At 46.2% G+C, this 23,347-nt stretch overlaps 1 long non-coding RNA gene across 1 annotated transcript in view; it reads right to left on the reverse strand.

Moving 5' to 3' along the window:
• LOC143305385 (uncharacterized) overlaps positions 1-23,347 on the reverse strand; it is a 127,581-nt gene that overhangs the window by 69,078 nt on the left and 35,156 nt on the right. The window lies entirely within an intron of this gene.

Raw genomic sequence — 23,347 nt, forward strand, 5'->3', positions numbered from 1 at the left:
GCGGAAAGGACCGAGGCAAGTCTAGTAGAGACGAGTGCAGAATCCCAGAGGACTGATCGGAGATTAATCGTCGTAGGAGGAAAAATACGGTTGTTCGGTGCCGTAACGGTAACCGGATGGCAGAGCGGTTCTCGGCCAGCGACTTTTCCAAGAAGGGTTCTGGCAAATCAGCGGGGATCGTCTCTGTTCGCGGTCTTGTCGTGCGCGCCGAGTCGGCCCCTTTACCGTCGTCGCCCTAGACGCCCGTCCGGAAAGTCAAACAATGCGACGTGCAGATTCCGCCTTATTTACTCGCGGTATCCGCTAGAAGGGCTCTCGACATGCAAAGCACGCGTTGTCATTTGCTCCCATCTCGAGCGGATCGGTTTACGTTCGCCGCGCGCTCGAGAAAATCTCTGCTGGACTGCACTCCACCGAACTCGCGGAGTCCGCTTCCTTCTTCCTCCTCTCTTTCTCCAACCTTCATCTTCTCCGTACATGCTATGCTTTGCTCACCATCTTTCTCTCTGCTTACCCTCGGACGTTTGGGAAGCTGTGGCAGTTAGAACAACGCGGAAGAGAGCATCGTGCAAGTATCTGCTCTCTTATTGTTCGGAACAATGCAACTTTGCGTTTCAGTCCAATTTCTTGACGCTATATTAACTGACATGCTGTCAAGACTTAGAAATCAAATTTCTAACGACACTTTCTATGTATCTCCGTCTTCCAGGGATTAATCAAACGACAAAGCAGCAACGGATCGAGTCCGCTTCACGACAGAGATTTACGTCTGAAAGCTGTCCGAAACAAGGTCGGCCCTTAATCAGAGCGGAACAGGTTCCTCGAGATTCCCCGCGTGGTAATCGTTGTCCATGCGTCATTGGATTAAGATTGTATCCAAATTATTCATCCGGTGGACGTCGCGCGTGTGAGATAGCAAGAGAAACGGGAGCCAGGTACGCGCGAAGGCGTTGCATCGCGGTAAAGCGATAGCACGGACTGATATATGGGGACCACACAAACCGCGTAACGGGAACCTAAATCAGAATTAATAGCGCCCTTCGCGGGACGTTTTCAGTCCTTGGCACGCGTGCTCGAGCCTTTGAGCGACCGCGATAAGGCGACAGATTAAGAAGAAGTCGAGGGAATGGCTGAGCAGAAACGAAGCGAACGAGAGGAAATCCAAGCGGATTAAGGACACTCGTTCGCGGGTGCTAATCCTATGAAGGTTTGCGCAAAATTTCTGCGATTCATCGATGATTTAACGTCGTTCGTGTTCCCACGATTCGTTATCGAACGAATGCCCTTTTCATTCTTCAATTAACCAAGAAAGTTACAAACGACCAAATATTGTCCAGAGAAATTTTCACAAAAATTTAAATATTTCAAGCTGAACAGTATCCTGGCAGAGGGTCGAAGGATCGGAAGTTGCCCGCTCATACTTTCCTTCCCGCAGCTCGACCCCCGGAATCCGACTGAATGGTTTGTAACCGTGCGCGGAATTCCCGCCATAAATCAGATGTTGGAACGAGAAGGAAAAAAAAAAGTGCGGCACGCCGTTGTTCGTAGTCCCCAGTGGGTCGTGTAGTATTTCGCGGATCGCGAGTGTTGGCAGTATTTCGTGGGAGTTTCAACCCTTTTCTCCGCCTCCGTCCGCGGTCCAGAAGTCCCTTGCCGCTCGGGCAAGCGTAACGCAAAGAATCGGGAACTGGCTGGCTCCCAGGACCACCTTGCAGCTACAAATTGCATTGTTCCCTCGTGTTAGTGGTCATGGCGAGCATACTTAATGGTATTCTCCCTATGTTCCTTCGGCAACAATGATTTCTGCTATGCTTATCCGCTTAATCCGGAAATTTTTCCTTATGGTAGAAATTAAAATTCTAATTTTTCAACTTCACGCTTCTAATATTTTAAATTTTTTAGGGTTGAAGTTTTCAAATCTTCAAAACTTTAATAGGGTAGATCTACTTTTCGATCTTATAACCCTTTTGCGATTCCTCAACTTAATACACATGTCTGCTGACCGAATCGCTCGGTTCAAACGGCTATCTGACCGGGGTCAATGGAGAAATCAGCTCGAAAGTCGTCCTCTGCGTGTTCCACCAGAACACTCTCGAGCTCCTAAGCGTTCTGCGGTCTCAATCGCTTCGTCCAGTTCGAAGCTTCGTGACGGAGGGTGTAGAAGAGCGAGAGTGGAGGTCGAGCAATGAGGAACAGAACGGTTTTGCGGTTTGGCCTGCTGCTTCTCCGACGAGGGAAGCCTGATTCTATCCTCCTTGTCCCCTCTCGTGCATACGTACGTAGCAGGCCAGCCAGACCATCATCAAGAAATATGATGATTGCAGACTGCTACCATTTACAGTAGTGCGGTTTTGTCTCGTACCATCGCGTTCTTCGAGGATACCTTTTCGCGCGAACTCCTTCTTTCTACTCTTCCAGGATTCTAAACGACTCTCAAGTGGCACAGATTTTCCACGAGCAACGGTAACCTGTTCGCATCTTTTCATTTTATCGTCTCGATAATGATGGACGAATATGTAAATTTTGTCGGTAATAGATAATTGATTAATTAGTATATATTATATATTAAATAAGAGTTTAAATGGATGAAACAAAGATTCAAGCGATTGTCATCGAAGATCCGTTTCGTTGTCGGGGCGATCGCGATCAGAGTGACCGGTACGCGTTTTCGTAAGCGATAAATCATCGCGCGGCTCTACGGTGCTCGCACAATGCCGTACTAATCTTCCATCACGCACGCACGATATAACTACGCCCGCATGGCGTCCCGTGATTTACCATCCTGCGGCTAACCTCCATTATGTATGGCGCATGCTGGAAACTGTTGAGAATACCGTGCACCTTGCGCGCTCTCGGATAGTTACCAACCATACGTACAATGTACGAGAAGAGCGCCGGTATGGGTCGATTTTCGAATTCCTGCGCCACGGAACCCTTTCGATGATCACAAATCTAGCTTGTGCGATGCTATTTTATTTTTAACATCGAGCTGATTATCGGACCTATTAACCCTTTACCATATGGAAACGTTGCAAAATTTTATGCAGAATTTTCGTTTGAATACTAGACGGATATCTTCTCTTGTACTAAAGTTCCACATCGACGATCACTTATTTTCGAACTCGTCCATTACGAGTTGTAACATTTAAGATTACCTTCGACCGACTGCAACGACCGCCATCCTCGTTACGATATTCTCGTTCTAATGTCCGTCGACATTACTGCAGCACCGTCCTCGGAGATTCTTTATCGGTGACCCGGGCTACGTACCCGCAGAGAAACCCGCGTAGAGAGAGTAAAGCTAGAAGAAGTTACGTCGAAGCTGGAGATCCAGAACGAGAGAGAGTATCCGTAGAAACAAGAAGATAACGATATTTGCGCGCACATAACTCGCATCCGATAGGAATAGGTCGTCGCCGTCGTCGTTGTCGTTAGTAGCTTAGAGCGTTTCGAAGAATGGAGCAATAAAGGGGTTTACCGTATATGCGGACGATCGCGGCTCCCTCCGAGCAACCTACGATCGCTACAGTACAATAATTAAACGTACGCGGTATCGCGATCAAATTTCATGGCTCTTCGCTTGCGAACGCGGCTAATTCGCGAGGAGAACTATCACCAACTTTTGTCTATGATAAATATTGCGGGACGGTATGGTTGCCAATTTAGATGAGCTATCAGCTCATGAATGAAAGTTTGCTCTCAGCTGGTTAACCGGAAAATATGAAATGATTCTCTAGTTTCACTGAACCAATCGCGAAACATCTGCATATATATCTTTCCTAAATTGCACATGATCAGTATAAAATGTCGCATCAAAGTTCACCATAAACGCGTATCCAAAGACTATGAAACGGAGCTGATCAACAACGGACTGGCAAGTATTCTTTAGCCCACTTTCGCGCTCGCACGTAGGTACACGATCGTTCGACACATCGGTTGGAATGGTTCGTTTTATCGAACTTCCGTAAGCGGGTTGAAGAGAACGATGAGAAAGCACAGGGGGACAGGGAGGAGAGAAGAACAGAGGACAGCAGGTTGTATCTTGAAAAGATAAGGGAATTTACGCGTACATAACTCGCGGTCGATAGGGTTAGGTGGTGGTGGTGGTGGTCGTTAGTAGGTTGGCGATGTACGAAGAATGGAGCAATAAAAGGAGGACGTGGCGCGTTCGTCAGCTGCTTTTTACGAGCGATTTTCACGGAGTAACGGTCGTACGATCGAGAATTACGTCTGGACGATCGGCGATCCACTCTCGGTGCTAATAGCGTACAAATCGGGCGGCTGGTATTATCTTTGGTCGGCTTCTCGGATCCATATATGTATCGCTCGCGACCATTCCTTCTTCTCGGTAGTAAGATTTGCGAGCGGCTCGGTTCACCTACCGATCCGGCTCATGCCTTTTACAGGCTCGATCGAACGGACAGCCGAGTCCTCTCGCTTGCCTGCTATTCCCTGCTGCTGAATTATTAAAACGCTGACTTAGGAACTCGGTGCCGTGATAAATTATCGCTTGAATATTGTTGCCCAGAAGACGCATCGGCTCTGCCTCGCCGGTTTTCAAATGGAAATCGAGCCAGCGATCGATCGACTACGCTCGCTTACCCGCGGTTCGCCAGAACCTCGTAAATATGGAAAATAATCTTAACGGCTTAACGTTTCCAGACGGCTAAATTATGGCCGTCTAATCGAAACATTGGAATAACTTGTACTCTCGCCGCGAGATTACCGCCGACTTACACGATCACGTCTGATGCGCGAATTAATCGGTTTTTGCGCAATCCAAGATAATCGAGCTGTGTTCGCGGCTATGTCGTGGATCGCCGGTGTGATTAAGATTGAGTGACAAGTGCCTTCGGAGAGAGTCTGCTGATTGAGCGATTCCTCGACTTGTTCGATTCAAATTATCGGCCAATTCGCGGGAAAACGATCGCGACTAACTGTTAACGATATTGTTAGCTTCATCAACGCGTATCGCCTGCGCTCGGTTATTTATTTAACGAGTACTCGATCAGTTAACCCTTTAACTAGTCCTCCTGGATATTTATCGCTGATACTCGGTGACAAATCATTCAAATTGATTTCATAAATAGAAAATTATGGAGACACTTTGGTAATCTTTTTTCGCGTGATATGCATTCATTTCTAGAAAAACTTGTTTGTTTTTTATTAAGGGATTATACGAAATCCCTATTGGAACTCAGAACTGAAACACGTAAACATCTCTATAAATGCAAAGCTTCCTCATGCGATAGCCATTCTTGAAGGGTGACTTTATAGGGGAGTAGGATTTCTCAGATGATCTGAACAGCTCAATTTCTATAGAAATAGTTCAAGCAATCAGAGATCATGATTCAATTAGAATACTCCTAGATTTGTACGTCTCTATAAATGAACTTTATTGGAGTCATTCAGTTATTACCGAACAGAGTAATCATGGTAATAACTGTAGATAAATGGACCCATCAAGATTCGTCGAGTAGCATCCGATCACGAGATCAATCCTGAATAAATTAATATCCATAAAACTTGTTTACAGTATACCAGCCCACGCTCGGCGGTATCAATAACAAGTTAAATAATCCTTAGAAAATTTGCCTAGAGCCAAGTACTTTTCAGTCATCAGACTAATTACGAATAGACCGATATCCTTAAAATGTGTCATCGATTCTCAAGAAATTTTTTGCGATCTTCAAATTCATCTACAGATGAATTTACCTGCGTCCAAATATTTTCTATCCTCTCGAATAATCAAAGACTTAATCTTGAAGCTTCCGATAAAACCAATTGTTGATCATCGAAATCGAAAATCCTACTCCCACCCAAACTCCCGTACCAGCAATTTGCGGCTAACGAACCGGCGATATTCAACCCTTCGTGTAATTTATATCCACGATATCCGTCGAGCGTCGCTCTTGGCTGTTATTACGCGTATTAATGATGCGCTCGAGCGTGCACCGTGGCCTATGGTCTCTACTCTGACGAAATACGCGGACGTACGCATCGCATGAAGACGTAAAGGATGAGATAATGGTGTGACATAACCAGCGGGTGTACCCTGATCCCACGGTGGATCCGACACCGACCGACTGGTCACCTCTAATGACGCAATCCCACGAAAGCCGCGTTGGCTGGCACTCTTAGGTTTCGTTTTGATTTCATTAATGGATCGGGTGCGCACTAATGCGACTTTGTTTGCCGAGCACTCGTCTCGCATTAAGAAAAGTCACGGCACGCCGGACACACGCGTCGTTTCGCGCTTCACGGTGACGCGAGACCAGTTTCTTCTTCTCGTTTCTCTTCGCTCTTCATATTTCTTATTCGCTTTGTCCCGTTTTCTACGATCTTCCTGGTGGATCTTCTTTTTTTGAAATTCGTCTTTTCAGTTCTCCGCGTTCATAAATCTAACATTCTCCCTTCGGTGCTATTCTTTTAAAATGCAAAATTCATCTTGCGTTCCTCAGCATCTTTTGTACCCTCTTTCACGAAGTCGCATGACCGTCCTCGCGACCTAGCGACGAATTAACACTTCGAGTCGCCTCGTCGGGTTTGCTTATGCTAATCGGCGGGAGCGGTTTCTTGCCGTCTCGCCGCGTCGCCGACGTTTCAAATATATTAATTAACATCGTCATTAAGCCGGCCTGACCGCCAGTTACTGGGTCTTTTCTCTGCATTTCTATCCATTACCGCCGTTTCTGTTCGATCCGACCGCTGTGTCCATTGGCGAGTACGAACGCCTAGAGCAGCTCCCGGAGCGTTTCACGCGCAAACTGTGACTGTTTGCGAAGCTGTCGCTTTATTTCCTCGTGATCCTAGCTCGTGGACATTAGTGGAGTCGACGCAAACGCGTGATTCGAGGTCGAGAGATTTCGCGTGGACGCGCTAGATCGCACGAGGCGATCATGTTAATGGGATTAAGTAACGGACCGTATTTTCGCCGATGAACCGTTCCCGTCTCGATCCGACCCGCGTTACCCGAGAGGATAGAGGATGTTCGTGCCAGAGGTTGGCAAGCTGAAAAATCGTTGGAACGGTATCACACACGGTGTAGCGGTAATTAAGGAGCGAGTCGCGATCGTTCGCCCGGTCTTTGTCGCTAATCATTTTCACCGTGTACCGAAAGTCGTCCGCGGAGAGGAAATATGGCCTATCGGCAGAGGCCGTGCACCGCTCCTTAACTCGTTGTTCGATGCAATCGCTCTGACGATACACGATCGTCCTAATTAGGCGGTAATTAGATTCTGTTCGGTGATTCGAGCTCTCGTGCACCGGCCATGAGACGAGAAGCGAATCGCGGCCACCTTCTCGCGGAAGTCGTCGCGTATGTTCATATACATACACCAGCGAAAGATCTTGCGCTTAGCTTGCAACGAAATTTCCTTCGATTTAACTCGATTCGCTTTAGAAATTCACCTGGTCGATACTTGGGTTACGATCTACTGTAGAAAACGATTTCGATCACGATCGAAGGAAACATGGCGATGGTTACTCTATACTACACGTCTATTAGATCTAACGGGAAGTTCTAATTAACTAAGGAAAAATGAGGTATAATTTCTATTGCATAAGCAGGGAAATGGAGTCAGGTAGACTTCATTATACTTCATTACACTTACAAATGAAAAGAAAGTTGAAAGATCAACCTGATGGTGGTTCGTTGCTCTGAAGATTCACTTGGAGCAGTAGCAAACTTCATTTGAAAGCTGCGTGAGCAGGAAGCTCAGAGAAATCATAAGTAACTTATATTGGCCAGATTATGGATCACCATAATCGAACACTCTGATCTTTCACTAAGAAAAACCTCGTCATTCCTCAATAAAGAAAGAGATTATCCTTCGAAAAGAGTATCGCTATAAAATCTCAAGGATGACGATGTTCCCTCGAATGGTGCCCGAGTATCGTCCCATAAACGACTCGCTTTTGTCGATCGCGAGCTCGTTTCTTCTTTCAAAGACGCAGAAGAAAGGGATCGCGTGAAATGGCAGAGGACTAAGGCGCGTTACCGATTCCTCTCGAGGGTTGGGGACCTGAATTCCTCGAGCTACGGCGCCGGAGGCCACCTCCTGCACCTTCCAGACTCGCTTTGTCCGCTGTTATTTACTGCGCGAGACTCTGGCCGCGTAAATTATGGCGAGGTCGGCTTTCATAAATTTCACCGCGAGATATGGAGCGACAAATTCAAGTCGCAGGACCCGGCGCCCGGGTCGCGGGCTCACACGAGCGACTGCGCGCACGCACGGTAGCGCACACGCCTGCGCTTTAGATCTACTGGCTGTTTCACTAAGCCCGTGATAAATGGAACGTACGAAACGAAGAAGGGGACGCTTGTTTTCGGCTGTTTGATTATTTCCTTGATTTATGAATTTATTATACGTCTTGTGGAATTGAAAATATCTGTATTGATTTAATAATGAATAAACTAAAGGGCCAATATTAATTAGGAATTTTGAGCACAGTACACTTTTGATGCCTTGATTGAATTTAGTAAACTCGGACACTTTACGACATGATCTACTGCATATTGGAAATGTAAGAAAGTGGAAGTAGATTGTCTATAGTCAGACATAATTTGCTTATCTGTTCTATCTCCTTGAAATTTTTAAAATTTTTCCTACGTAATTATCCATATGGAAAACATACAATTAAAAGACCTTCTTCATAATACAAAATCCCTGAAGTAACCTGTAGAAGGTATGAACCACTCCAAAACCCATGGCCCTTAGATTATCATTCGTATAGCGACTTCCTGCTGCGATAAACGCACTACCGGCATCCTCGCATTTCTACCCTTGATACCCATCCGGAATCCAGAGGGTGTCCACTCGTGGCTTGTATGTGGATCAGCCTATCCCATGGACGGAGGAGCGTCGCACGGGAGAACCGGCATATTTTAGCAGGGCGAAGATGCGGGTTTGAATTTATTGGAGTGCTGCCAGCGATAACGGAGGCTCTCTGTTTGCGTGTTTTTCATTCGAGCGAATGGTTTATTTATTAGTGTGTTTTACGGACTCGTCGAGGAACAGCTGACCTATTCTGCATTGGTTCATCATTCAACGGATAATAGTCGATAATTAAGTTGGCAATGTACACGCTTAACAACTTACTACTGAGTTTGCTTCGGAAGTTCATAAATAATTAAGGGTATCACTTAATAGTTTCTTATGTCTGTTGAAAGCTGCTTTCGATACTTCCTAACAGCTGGCTTCATGAATCGATGTTTTCCAAGTAATGATAAACATGTTGGCTGCAGTTAATTATCACTCGTCGATAATATATACAATGTGTATGTACCTTCATTCCGTCAGTTAATAACTATAGAATACAAATGATCATTAATCCTCGGATGGGGGACCATGGAGAGAGCTCCCCATTTAATTTACATAATTATAAATTTCATATTATTTTCATAAAATTCACACTGTAACTTTGAAAATTGTTCTTCCAACATATACAACTCTTTCGTTTGAAGATTATTATTCAAGTTTGGGTCTTAATTGACCCAGATTTCGCTATTTAAGGGTAAATTAATAAAGATCCATTTAAAATATGATTCCGATTAATATATCATTGACATCGGTCAATATTATCAAAAGGTCTGTCTGTTTTCATTTCTTTACCAAACGAAGAGAAAAGGTTACTAATTTTAATTAATCACAAAGAGCAACGGTAAAGATGGAGGAATAAGTAGAAGAGGTACACGTTTCCCAGAGAAAGGGAAGAAGAGAAGGACGGTGGTCCCGAACTACGTGGACGAGAAGAACAGCCATGAGATCCCAATCTTGCGCGGAGGCCTCTCGAGCAGTGAGTAAAAGGTGGCTAACATCACGAACATCGTCCCTGTAATCTAATGAGCACCTGCTAGGACCGCCGCCTACGCTTTTCTACATAGACGAACACTGCTATGCACGGTGTCGCGTACGCGAACCTCAGGGCCGTACTCTCGTCCAACGGCATCGACGAACTTAACAGATCCCCCGAAGGGAAACCCGACACACTCGGGTAGAAATAAGGAAACGTAGGATCATCGAAGACGATCGGAGACGATCGTCGCCGCTTGAGCAACCCTCGGCCCGATTTCATCGTACGCCAGCTCTGACGTACGGGGAATAGGTTGCGAAGCTGAAGAAGAGGAAGGTAGCCGGCGTATCGGATATCAACGGCGAGCAAGACAAATAGCGAGACGCGGCGAGAACGTTCTCTTTGCCAGGCCATCCACCGGCAGGGCCGTATATCCTCTCGCGAGATCTCGAACGCCTGACGGATGGCTTCCAGCCGCGTGTACACGCGGCGGAATATCGGACGCGAGCCACCACGAGGTCAGTGTCGCCTCGAGGACCTGCATCTTCTTATCATCAAACGAACCAAGAAGTATAGATAACTAATAAGTAAGAATACTGATAATTCGGTGATATAGATTCAACCCTGAGGACGATCCAACAATCGCGGATGCGTTCGTACGAGCGAAGATAACGTCCTCTTGGACCCCGGCGAGAGGGGCACGGCTATATGTTATGAGGGTACAGGTGCCGGTTTATCCTCCTTCTTCACCGTTCGCTTCCACCTCCAGCTGAAAAACCTCCTTGTCTCTCCCTGCAGCGTGTTCCTTCGCCGTTGTCTACGGCCACATTGGTGCTGCTGCTGCTGCTGCTGCTGTCTCAACTCTTTTCTTTTTCTCCTTCTGCCCGCGCCTCTGCCTTTCTCATCGTCGTCGTCGTCGTCGGTGTCGTCGTGGTCCATGAATCGTTCGACCGCGCCACAGAATCCATTCGTGTGCGTGAGGTCGCCGCGAGTGCGGGTGAAAGTCTATGCGGGTCACCAGCCGCCCCTACTCCGCCTCTCTGCCATATAGGTGCACCTATATCGCGCGATGGTCAACTCGCGAGGCTTCCCTCGTGAAAAGCAACTAACGAAACCACGCCACCATCCTCTATCTCGATATCTCCCTTCGGATTCGAAAGATAGCCTCGCGTTGATAAGACGAATCTTACAGCTCGCGCTTCCTGCTCGCGCGCCACGAAGCAGGTCTCCTTTGTCCAGCTAACCACTTCGCTTTATTAGCAAAATAACATCAGCTTTCTTTTCTCCTTCCATAACAGTTAAATTAAAATAAAGTTTTGACGTTGATGACCACCGGCATAATCAACGTGATTAACAATAATCATTGCCTGAAGGTAACTTCGGGCTGCTACTTCTTCGAGGAATAATACGAATTGACCTTAAAAATCCCTCCGTACAGTGATAGTTCATCTTCGAGCGGCTGGTGAAAGCGACGGGCGTAACATTGTCGCAAGGCGTGGGTCGCCGAGGTTAGGCGATACGCGCGATTTCGCCTCGTCCTCGCTAACGCGAAACTCTATAGGATCAGGTGGGGATCCCACCTTTCCCCAGGGACATTGATCGTTAGTTTGAACGCGCACGCCATTCCCCGGCTCGAAATCTGCGCGCTACACGCTTCGGGATGTCGCTCTTAGGCCGCGACCCCTTTCGATCCCGCTTTTACCTGTCGCTGTCCTCGCTCGTTCGATACAAATGTATCCTTAATCCGACTGATATCCTCCATCGATTTATTCCCTCGTATTATTCTTCACACTTAACGAACCATAACCGAGCTGGATCGCCGTAAAAAGAAAGGAGAAAGAGTCGCGACGATAACAGGGACGTTTCTTCGTGGGAGTGAAACGATTTCCGAGGACGATTTCAGAACAATGTTGCGATATAAATAAAATGTGTTTTTAAATCTGGGTGTGGTAATTGAAGATGAGAGTGTTATGCAAATTCATTATTGTTGGAATTTTTCGTTTGGGTTGAAAAAGAATGTTTTCGACATTCTTTTTTAATGTAATATTTATGTTAATTTGATTGCTCGTATTTCAAATCAAAAATCATAAATACAAAATATGATGAAGAATATCCTTGTATATTTTCCTGTAGCCAAAAATAACATCCGGATACAAATTATTTTTTTAGGTTTGCGGTATTTTGTACCACTGCGAGGCGTTGCGAATTTTTAATTCGATCGAATAAAAAAGAAAGAAGATTCTGAGGATCATTAATATCTCACTAATAATAGCAAGAAACAAATTGGACAATCAAATTGAAAGATTGACTGATGGCTTAATAATTCTCATTACGGTTTAATGTGTGCCATTTTCACTGCGGCATCGTATTCACTTTCACAGTTCAATTTCTTTTTTTTTTGCTACTTTTCGATTCGCTATTGTGTTCACCTGTATGTAAGAACTTAATCAGAATATATGGAAGATTCTTCGATAAAAAGGTACGAGCGAGCAGTTTCTAAAGCGTGCTAAACGCTCGTAGAACGAAGCCAACGTTTTCACGGAGCGATGCGCTTCGCTCGCGCGTAACTCGCTTCATTCGCCGCTAGTCACGTGTTTCCTTGACAAAGTACCAGCTAGTAATTCGCTTTACAATTAGCTTCGTTCCACGGACTTGAGGACGACGAAACGTCACGAGCTGTGAACGATTCTTCGCTAACTTTGGGCATTAATCAAGGAAAATGCAAAATGACCGAAAGTCCAGTTCAAAGGATAATTCAGGACAAAATGGAATTTCAATTAACATTCTCCTCGTTCGTATTTAATTACGAATCCATCGAGGATAGGCGACAGGGGTGACAAGATCAACAACTCGCTCGCGCCAAGTGGAACACGTTAATTTATAAACCATCCATGTCGGATCGGCAAGCGTCTCGAAGTAATTACCGTCGAGCTGGTCGACCGGTTCGAAGTTGAAATCAGCTGGAATAGAATCGAATCGCGTGGAAGGAGGAGAAGGTCGAGCGAAGAGATCGGAGGAGGAGGTGGATCTCTGATTTATGCCATGCGCTTTATGAGCGGCGCGCTTCTCGCGAGCGCGGCGTATATTTTGTCCACGCCGCGGATACAGGAAATAGGTAGCGGAGGAGACAGAACCGGGAAGAAATCGAGACCTAGCCAGGACCCTCCTAACCTCCCAGCGTTACGACTTTCTTTTTAAACGGTAACCTGGTCGCTTTCCCCGGGACCATTTTCAATCTACGGACGAGCGCGAGGTGAAAAGTGCATGCTTGAATAATGCGATCGTTTGTTAGATCCTCGTCGAAGGTCCGTTTATTGATTTACCCGTTTGCGTGATCGATCTGCAGCTTTGAAGGTATCAATAACCTATAGCGTACCGGTTCGTTAAATTATCGAGGGATTAGGAATTTTCCGCGTTTCTAGGTGTACAGGATATTTACCCGATCGCGAGAGAAAATTGTACTTTCTCTGAAATGCTAAGTGGAAATGAAATGAAATGAAATTTAACGATAAACATGGAAATTGTGTTTACCGATTGCAGCTCTCGGTCTCGAAAGATTATTTGATAACAATTTTTCAAAATTAGAGTGCTTCTAATTTTATCAAATTTATCAAATTGCTTCATCTTAACTGACAGTAGCTAGAAAAAAATGAACGAACGCAGAAGGCAGCTTGGCGAATTCAATCAATGCCTGAGGAGTTGTTTTTTCTCAAGCTTTCAGGTATGTTGATTGCGAACAGCGATGCGCATAGGTGCCCCGGTCGCATAGTTGCGCCGCGCCGACTGCAGCTATGCACTATGCACCGCGCCGGTATAATGCCGCGTGCAGCTCCGTTGAGCGACATCGGTTAAACGATGCTCCGGACCGAGCAGAGTCAAAGAGATAACCGACGGACACGTGGGAAAATTACCGAGCCAACCACCGCCGATTCCTCAATCCTCCGCTGCCCATTGTGACTTCAGCATTTACATACCGCTATTGATTTATTCCAAGGTGCACGCACCGAGACCGCTGTTTCCAGGGAATCCTGCGAGCACGCGAGAATACGGGATTCATCAGGTTCGCGATGCTCGTGAAACTGATTTCACAGGATTTCTTTCTTACGACGTGTGAAATCATTTTCGAGGTTCGTTGTTGATCTTAACACGTTGCCATTATATGCGGAAACGGATATAGCACGGTACACTTTGGGTACTTGCAATTATTCATAATGTCCTGTTATATTTTACAGATTGTTAATCCGGTGTTTGTGTTTTATGACTTTATAATATATCGGAATCTCATGAATTCTGTATACCAATGTTGTTGTACATTCTACTCAGCGATCACGTCTGACTGCTTAATGCATAAAGCCACATAGCTGAAATACAATTCGAATACTGTAAGGATCATTAGAATGCAGCTTAAAATCAAGATAGCTAACATTGTGATCGCATGGTGTAAGCAGTAATACAAGAACCATCCTTGCTTCGGAAACAATTCAATTATCATTGAGATTCCTAAATAAAATATATTCCAAGTACTTTGAATATTAGTGAAACTATCCTTTTGAAACAACAAGTGTTGCATTCATAATACGATAAGATTCTTAAAGTCTAGTAACGACACGTTTTCCCGTGTCACGACATTGTTCGAAGGGGTCACGTAAATCATCCGGTCGCTTTCTAGCGCCGATTTTTCTACGTTCCTGCGATGCGTCGCTTCTTCTTGTCTCGCTTGATCCCTAAGGCGCTGTAACCGATGTTTGTTGTTTCTTTTTACTTTTTTTTATTTTTCATGGTATGCGCGCTTCCACGAACAGCAACGTCATTGCAATCAATCAAAACGGAATCGCAATTAAGGAGGCTCCCGAAAGGAACGACCTGCATAATTAACGACCGACGATTTCCTCCGTGACTTTACGATCGAATTTCACTTTCTTTTACGGCATCGTGTGTTGCGTGGATGTCGTTTCTAAACTCCTCCGCTTCGAACGCTTGCCACTGGAATAAGCATCCGAACCGGAGAAAAAAAAAATTATATAATAAACATTTCTCTTATTTTTCTCCAATGCCGAACCGTAAAGACACCGATACTTTCATATACTTTTTTTGCCATCTAAATACCTCAAATTATGCATTCAACCTCCAAGTCATATGGACGATCAGCTAACACGACTTGCCATTCAAATAACGATACTATTGTAATAGCAATAGCATTGTTCCTATCACGAGCCCGAGATCTCTCACAATACGCTCATCCTCATTAACACGTACCGAACAACATCAAACCTTCCATCAGAGAGGCTGCTAAATCAGCTCTGGAGCTTATATCTCGAACAACATTGCCTGCAACTCATTACCATCCGTCTCTAACACGTACACCACCTCATTACGCAACATCCTCTTGGCCCAAGAGTCTGGTGGAAAGTAGCTAGAAGCGAGTTCGTTCCAGCTGAAACATTTACGACGGTTGTCGCGAAACTTCTGTCTCCGCTTTGTCGTGCAGACGAACCGTGTCGCGATGTCACTACTCTATACCGGTCGCGATGAATGGTGGTCCGGCTGCTTTACGACCGAAATTCCATTCCCTTCTTTCGCGCGCGAATCAGGAGAGGCAGATATCGCGAGAACGAATGCCCAGAAAGCGTGAGTGCCCGCTCGAAAAACTGGTCTCACCACCTACACGGCTGATAGCCGGGCCGAACGGGGTTAAAGGTGAATCGGGGTTAAAGTAAACGCGAGTTTTTCGCGCGACCCTCGAACGCCAATGAAAACCGGGTTATTAATAAATCGATTCGATCGTCGCGAAGAAAAGAGAGAGAGAAGTGACGATCGTTTGTAGCGAGCGGCCATTCGCGCGAGGCCGGTGGGAGGAATAAATTAAAAATAAAATAAACAGAAGAAGGTCAAGCGACGCGACACTGCATTAATAAACCGTGCGAGTCTCCTCTCGATATGGCCGTTCTTTTTGGTTTCCGCTCTGCCGGTGATATCTCATTCGTTTCGCGAGATATTTCGTCGCTTAATTCTCGGATTAGACGGTGGAGGACGTTTCGTTTCGGATCCGCGAATACGATTCCGCTGGAATTATTGAATCGTAAAGCCTTGAATTGTAAACTATACGAATACCTTGTACCGTGGAAAGGGAAGGTGTAATGCGTGGAAGGCATTGAGTTTGGAAAGCTTCATGGTTACGACAGGACGTGTAATAAGGAAATTTGTGTTGATACGGAATTACGGTTATCGTATCTCCTTGACGACCGGAGAGTATGCTATAAAAATTAGATTGGGCAGCTAAAAGGTGCAATAAACTTCTGATTTATCATTATAGTAAGAAGCGAACTATAGAAGCTCGAGTGATTACAATTTGGCGACAAGTAGTATGAGGTGATAACGATAAATCGTTGTAATGAGTATTTCGCAGATAATGAAAGGTTCAAGGGGTTAAACTACCCCGCGAGTGTGGATCATAAAGCAAGCAGCTGGACGTTTCGCGCAACGACACCCGATTTTTCAGGGTTCACCGAGTGAAGCAAGGTAAGGTGGCAAGGAAGGGAACGAAGGGGTCCGGAGGTGTCGTTTCTTCTTTGGGAACGTGCTTCGGGGCCCAAGGCGTACGGTGAGGAGCAGTATCCTGGATACACCGGCATCTAGATACTTCCTTGGCGAGCTTCAGTCCCGTATCTGAGCGTAGATCGGAATTCAGGTACACGGTAGCACTACCTCGAGGCGCACAGCTCGTGAACACCACCTCCGTGGAGAAGTGGCCGGTGAAACTGGGAGAGGAGAGAGCGTAAGGGACGAAAAAGAGATAGAAGGAGGAGACGAGAGGAAAAGACCGAGACGAGAGACGCAGAAGCGAGAAGAAAAGAGAAGAGAACAAAGGGACGGGAGAAGGAGAGAAGAGAGTGCGAGAGAACCAAGAGACTTGAGCCCCGGCGGCTCTTCGAGGTCCGCGGTGATCTACCGTCCCGAGCCAAGCCCCTCATTAACGCCTTTGCTAAGAAATTACACGCAGTCGGTGGCAAACAAGAGCAAGAAGGTGTCGGCCGTGCTCGTTCGAATACACGAGACCTCGGTTCTGCCCCTCGCCGATTCCTCCTTTTTCGCTTCTATTTCTTTCTCTTCTTATCCAGCCGTGTCGTTACACCTTCGCCTTTCGCCTCTTCCTTTCTCTCCGCTCCACTCGTAAACCGTGCGAACCTTCGCAGCCAATTCGATCGAGATTCTGGTCCAGATAGCGTGGCGACCGCTCACCCTCGCGCGGTCTGCTTCGCTCTGCCAAGATCGCGCGCGATCTTGCTTCGTTCCCACTTCCGGCCGACCCGTGGACCATGCTATCTCTTCGCTAAACTCTAACACGTGAATCATTTCAAGATTTTTCTCCAGTCTTTAAGAAAGTATCTATCTTTTCCAGCTGAATTTTCTTCAGAATTTAATTTTTCGTTGACCTATAAGTCCCAGAACTTCCCTCTGCAACATAGTCGTTTCTTCGGGGTCTAGAATGTAGACTCACAGCGATACCGTATTCCGATATGCCATCTCGGCTCGAGGTCGCGTCGCGTAGCCGCGCGACCCGTGTTTCTACGCTCGTGAAACAATCTCAGCCATCCGACAAGATTGGACCGCGCTTTCCGCTCCGCGTGTCTGGCTGTCCCTTGTCTCTTCTCTTTCTCTTCGCTCCTTCCCTTTTCGTCTGTCCGCCCCGCGAGGATCCCTTCCGCTCTGTTTCTTGTTCTTTCTCCGCTGGCCGAGAAACGGTCTGCCTGGCGGACCAGAAAGATTCACCCACATCGGTCAGTCGCGCGATCCAGCCGACGACATTCGACAGCGGGGGGTCGCGATGTTTCCTGTCAGTACGTCAGTCATTTCGATCGTAACACCGACCACGTCCTGGCAACCAGGTGGGAACTGGGAGGGGCAGGTTGGGGGGGCAGGACGACCACGTTGGAATTCGGTCGACCAGTCGGTGGAACATCGTCCAGTCTGATGATCCCACGTCACACGGTCGATCCTTTCTGATATCGATAAATGTAACACACCGGGGGATGATAGATAAGCATCGTGGAACAACGGTACCCCATGAAATGCGCAAAAATTGGAGAAAATAAGTATAATTTGCTCGAAGATTCTATGATATTTAATGAAAGCCATTGATGAGATTTTTGAAATTTTCTTCGCTAACAATTTTGACACCCCTTTCTTTCATTTCCAAAGCTTCGAGTATTAATTTCTTATCGGAAACCCGAGAAGATGAAATCATAAAGACTGAACCGCTAGATTAGTGAAAGAAGATGAAAGCTGTTGACACAGGCGAAGAATCCATCGTGAAAAATCGCGCGAGACGTATCGAGACGGGGAACGATTACAACACGAGCGACGGGACGTGTGTTCCCATAAGGTACGCGCGTTCCGTGGGCCCATAAAACGAGGCCGTAAGAGCGCAAACGGACCGGAGTAAGCGTGTTTCGGCCACGTCAAGTCCGTCCAGCCGGAGACGTAATCTTATTAAACGGCTATTAGCTGCTCGCCGAGGCTTGTCAACATTTAGACATCTGGCAGACACGAGAGAACGCATTCTCTTACGACTCTACACGGCCGCGGGCTTGCGAGACAGAATAGCGGCCCGCGACGAATTCCCTCGCCATTCTCGAAACCATCACTTTTAGAGGACTTTAGTAACAAATGAAATACTTTATACACAAAATTCGGGAAAATCATAGATAAAATTCACTTTCCTTACGGAATACATTCTATAAGGGATGATGGTTAAATAATATATGAGAAGAAAAAAAATGGCCAAGTTCCCTGCAAGGATTACGGTGGTCGCGATTGAAACGCAGCGAGCGGACGCGAAGCATCGTCGAACGTCTCTCTCACGCGGCCATTTGCATTCTTATTTCCACCGGAGAGCGGTTTCACGGGCAATATCGCGAAATTTATCGGGCTGCGGTTCGCGATGATATTTTACGCGTCGGGGCCGGTGGTTCGCGGGCCCACCCATGGCGGGGCCTCGACGTCACCCCATACGTTTGGCCCCCGGTGCAAGAACGCGGTCCCAGAAGAGTCGCGAACGGGGCGGAGGTGGGGCAGAGACGCTCGTGCCATAACCTCGCTATTATTCTGGTATTTATACCAGTGCGCCCGCTGCTCTCGGCCACCTAAATCTTCTTAATACGCGCCGGTTAGTGCACTTTATTAAACCCGCGTGCAGGCGCGCGAGCGCGATCAACGTGCACCGTCAGGTATCCCACGGAAGAGGGGTGGGTGGGCAAGGAGCACCGCAGGATGTCGAATTACTTACACGGTCCACGAGGCATGCCTCTGAACCCAATAAGAGACCGAGGTCCAGGGACCCCCGTCTACCGATACGGTATATTAAATCGGACGTAATGACCTCGGGTGGGGGTGGATTCATGGGGGCACAGGAACGATTTTAATTGCACGCTATTCGTACGGTCCCTTTCATTCTTCGATCTGAATTGGTGATGGTAAATGATACGTTCTATTGGGACGTTAAAGGAAATTTTTGTAATTCGATGCTGAATTAAATGCTTCTTCACGTAAGGTCTAAAATAATGATATTTTTTAACTTCCTTCTAATTTTTCAATGATGCTTTTATCAACATCTATAAAATATGAATCGAATAAATTTACATTGATTTGGCTGACCATCAGTGGAATAATCTACTTAAAGTTTTCCATTATTTTCATTATTCTCATTTTTCATAGATGTTTACGTTGAACTTTGTAATATTCGATTTTATAGAATCATTTATATGAAATTCAAGAAAACTTTACAACCACGATTCAGAATTATCGATCAGAATATTTCAGATAACTTATCCAAAACGATAATGAAATACAATGTGCCATAAAATTAATAGCATTCCCTGTTCTACGAGGTTCAGTTGCAGCTTCTCGTGGCGGATCTTGAACGACGAAGCTTTCACGGTAACGAGGGTCGCGGACTCGCGCGCGTAAACTTGACCTCAGCCTCGCGAGGATCAAAGAGGTATTCTCTCAGTGGGGATTTCGCGTCCATATGGGCGTCAGAGGTGCAAGATAGCAGACCGCGGTGGCATTAAAGTGGATAATTTACTGCCTTTTAAGGAACTCTCGCTGCAGCCCGCCTATTATCCGCTTCTGATCGTCGCGTTTCACCGTCTTTTTTCCAGAACAAATGAGCTCGCTTCCAAGATGCCGCGCTTTTATTCTAGACTCTATAAACCCTGGATCTATACGCTTGACCCCGGTAGAACTGTGGAAACTAATCCTACCCTCTACTATCTTCGATAATCTCTTGAAATGTAATTACACTTTGAAATAAGTCATTTACAATTATAAAATCTAATTAGCTGACTTGCTCATCTCTTACAAGGAGAACTACCCAAGTGTTACACTCACTTATTAATGAAACTTTGCCAGCTTGTAGAGCTCGTCGAGCTGAACACGCCTATACCCCTCTTTGGGGCAGACGGCTAATTGTTTAAAAGATTTTAACAATTACAGTTAGTTACTCCTTACATTCTGAAGTATGACAAACTTACACATACAACTCGCAATCTAAAGATCCACGGTTCAAATCCTTGGTTCCCAACATTTTTTTTTTTTGTTAATCATAATTTGTCTCTTTTTGAATAACTATTACATAAAAATTATCATAAGAAGAAAAAAAAAAAAATGTTGGGACTCAAGGATTTGAACCGTGGACCTTCAGATTGCGAGTCATGGATCCGTTCTGTGGTTGAACACATGACTCGCAATCTAAAGGTCCTCGGTTCAAATCCTTGGTTCCCATTTTTTTTTTTTTTTTCTAAAGTGATAATTTTTATGTAATAGTTATTCAAAAAGAGACAAATTATTATTAAAAAAAAAAATAATGTTGGGAACCAAGGATTTGAACCGTGGATCTCTAAATTCCGAGTTGTATGTGTAAGTTTGTCATACTTCAGAATGTAAAGAGTAACTAACTAACCTCAAAGGACGACGTCGTCTCATTTGCATGTGCACGGCTTGACCCAAGTCACCCAAAAGCGTCCAGCGACCGGGGTCGCATTTATAAAATGTTTCAGGCATCGAAGACAAGCTTCCTCGATCTTCCTGTTTTGCCTTTCCCCTCCGAAACCCTTCTTCTGGTCTCTTGAAGCGTCACCTTGGTTCACCGCCAGGTGATTGCCAGTCGATAATTTATACTGTCGCAAATCCTACGGAATCGTCGCGCGGCCTGCAGCTCCGACAAAACGGTCCCGGGTCAGGATTTATATAAAATTGTAATGCAGAGTCGCGCGTGTAACGAGGAGAACCGTAAGCCGCCGCAAACAGGAACCGCAAAGGGTGAGGGACTTTTATAGCGGCAACCGTGCATCGTGGATCGTTATACTTGCCGGGATTTATAGATTTACTTGGCCCGGCCAGCATGAGCCCGGTAGTTTAGGGCGCTTTTAGGACGAGACGAGTAACGATCGGCTTAAAGTCCATCGTTTAACGACCGTTTTAAATTCGCTCGCTCGCGACCACCTTTTGCAATACGTTCTTGCGGAATTTGTTTTCTCGTCGCCGGATGTTGATTTCGTTTCGTTCTTTTTTTATTTTGCTTCTTTGTTCTTCTGCTTTTTAGAGACGCCTCGAGAGCAAACTACTGTCACTTTAAATTTCGAGGGTGAACCTCGATCGCCGAACGTTCCTTTAATTCCCTTCATTGTCGTCGACGTAATTTACATTAATTTCGGCGCGCAAAGCTCCGCTGAGGTTTACGATCGCTGGAATTACCATGGAATATACTGCTTCACTTCTTGCCGGGTATTCTGCGAATAACACGGGCTTCGCTTCCCAAACGCGACGAGTAATTAGGAAGATCGTTACCGAGACGGAGGAGGTTTAATTTTGACCGCCTTTCTTTGCGACAAAAGTTATGAGATTGCCGATTTCTTTTACTTAACAGCGCTGTCAATTTATCGTGTCTCTTTAAGAAATAAAGAGGACCGAAAGAAGAAATCGTATTATTCTTCGTTTAAAACACAAACCGATACGGGTGATAAGAAAATGCAATTACTAAATAAATTGATATGCCTAATCCTAATCCTACACCATCTCCTATGAACGCCATGTTTAGAGTCGATTACAGACTGTCAATGATACTTGGAAAAATCGCCTCTCGTCAAACTCTTTCCGAAGCCTCTAAACGCGCATACCTGCCGCGTAGATTTATGATGATTTAACGACGATCGCGCTGCTTCCACGACAATTTATTATCCGTGAGGGCTGGCCGATTGGAAGCTTTAATGGAATTGTTCATAATGCTCAATAGACTTTGATATATTTCCTCGGCAATTTCGCACTGATGATAGCCGGCGAACCTTTTTACACGATCGAATTCTCCGATCGAAATTAGCCGGGATAAACCTGAGAACCCTTTCAGCATTCACATCCGACGCCTAAAATTCAATCATCCGCGGAATAACTATACAATTTCAGTGAAATTCGTTACGAGGGTATAGAATCGCGCGCGGTTCATCATCGGTTTCAATTCGCCCGGAAATGAGCGGCGGCGGAAGGACTGGACGAATATCACGGGTGAAACGATGCGAGGGGGATGCGGTGGGTGGTAGGGGGTGGGTAAGCCGGGTACAGGAAGAGAGGATCGTTGGTCGAGTGGAAGGAATAGGTAAGGCCACGTACGCGGAGTCGAGGCGGGTCGACCGGGCACGAACGAGCGAAAGACAGCGTCGTAATCACATTACCGCGATTTTTCCGCGGCGGCTGGCTATTAATTCCGCGGGTGTACATATATGCTCGCCGCGAAAGACCCGGCTAAAGAAGAAGAAGAAGAAGGAAAACGAGAAGAGTAGGAAGAACGCGAAAGGGTGAAGGAATAAGAAAAGTACGAGGAACACGAACAACGAGCGGAAGAGGAGGAAAGAGTGAATGAGTTGGAACGAGCAGAAGAAAGAACCGAACGAACAGGAAGAAGAAAGAGGCTGAGGCGAAGAAGAAGAAGAGGAGCTGGCGGGTATAGGGCCTGAGACCCCACCTAAGCATCTGAACGCGGCCCCTAAGCATCGGTGTGCGGGTGTGGCGAATACGTGCCGGGGTCGACGGGTCGGAGCCCGATGGACCCCTGGACCCATGGTACCTGGATCTTCGTGCCCGTGAACGCACGCAGCATCGCGTACGAGGGCTCCGGCTCGTGTACACGCCGCGATGAACGCGTGTGCGCGCCTAGCATAGAAGAACGAGTCGAGCAGCACACGCACGACCGACTCGGATGAGCGCGAATAAGCATAGGCGTGGGAGAGTTCATTCAGCGAAGATACTATCGCCGATTTTATTTCTAGCCGGATATATCTATGCCCGTTAACCAGCCAGAGGAACGGGCGAGTTCCTCTGTAAGCGATGCGAGCGCGAGCACGACCGCATCCTGCCACGACGTTGTCGGGACTCGCCACCAAGCATTTAAATTAGAAAGATAATTTTCTATTAGTCGCGCCGTTCCTCCGTCCACCCAGACTTGTTACCGAGTTTCCTTCCTATCCCTTCCTTCCGGCTTTCTTTTTAATACTTGTCAATT

Source organism: Osmia lignaria, chromosome 2 (genome assembly GCF_051020975.1).
Source record: "Osmia lignaria lignaria isolate PbOS001 chromosome 2, iyOsmLign1, whole genome shotgun sequence".
NCBI lineage: Eukaryota > Metazoa > Arthropoda > Insecta > Hymenoptera > Megachilidae > Osmia > Osmia lignaria.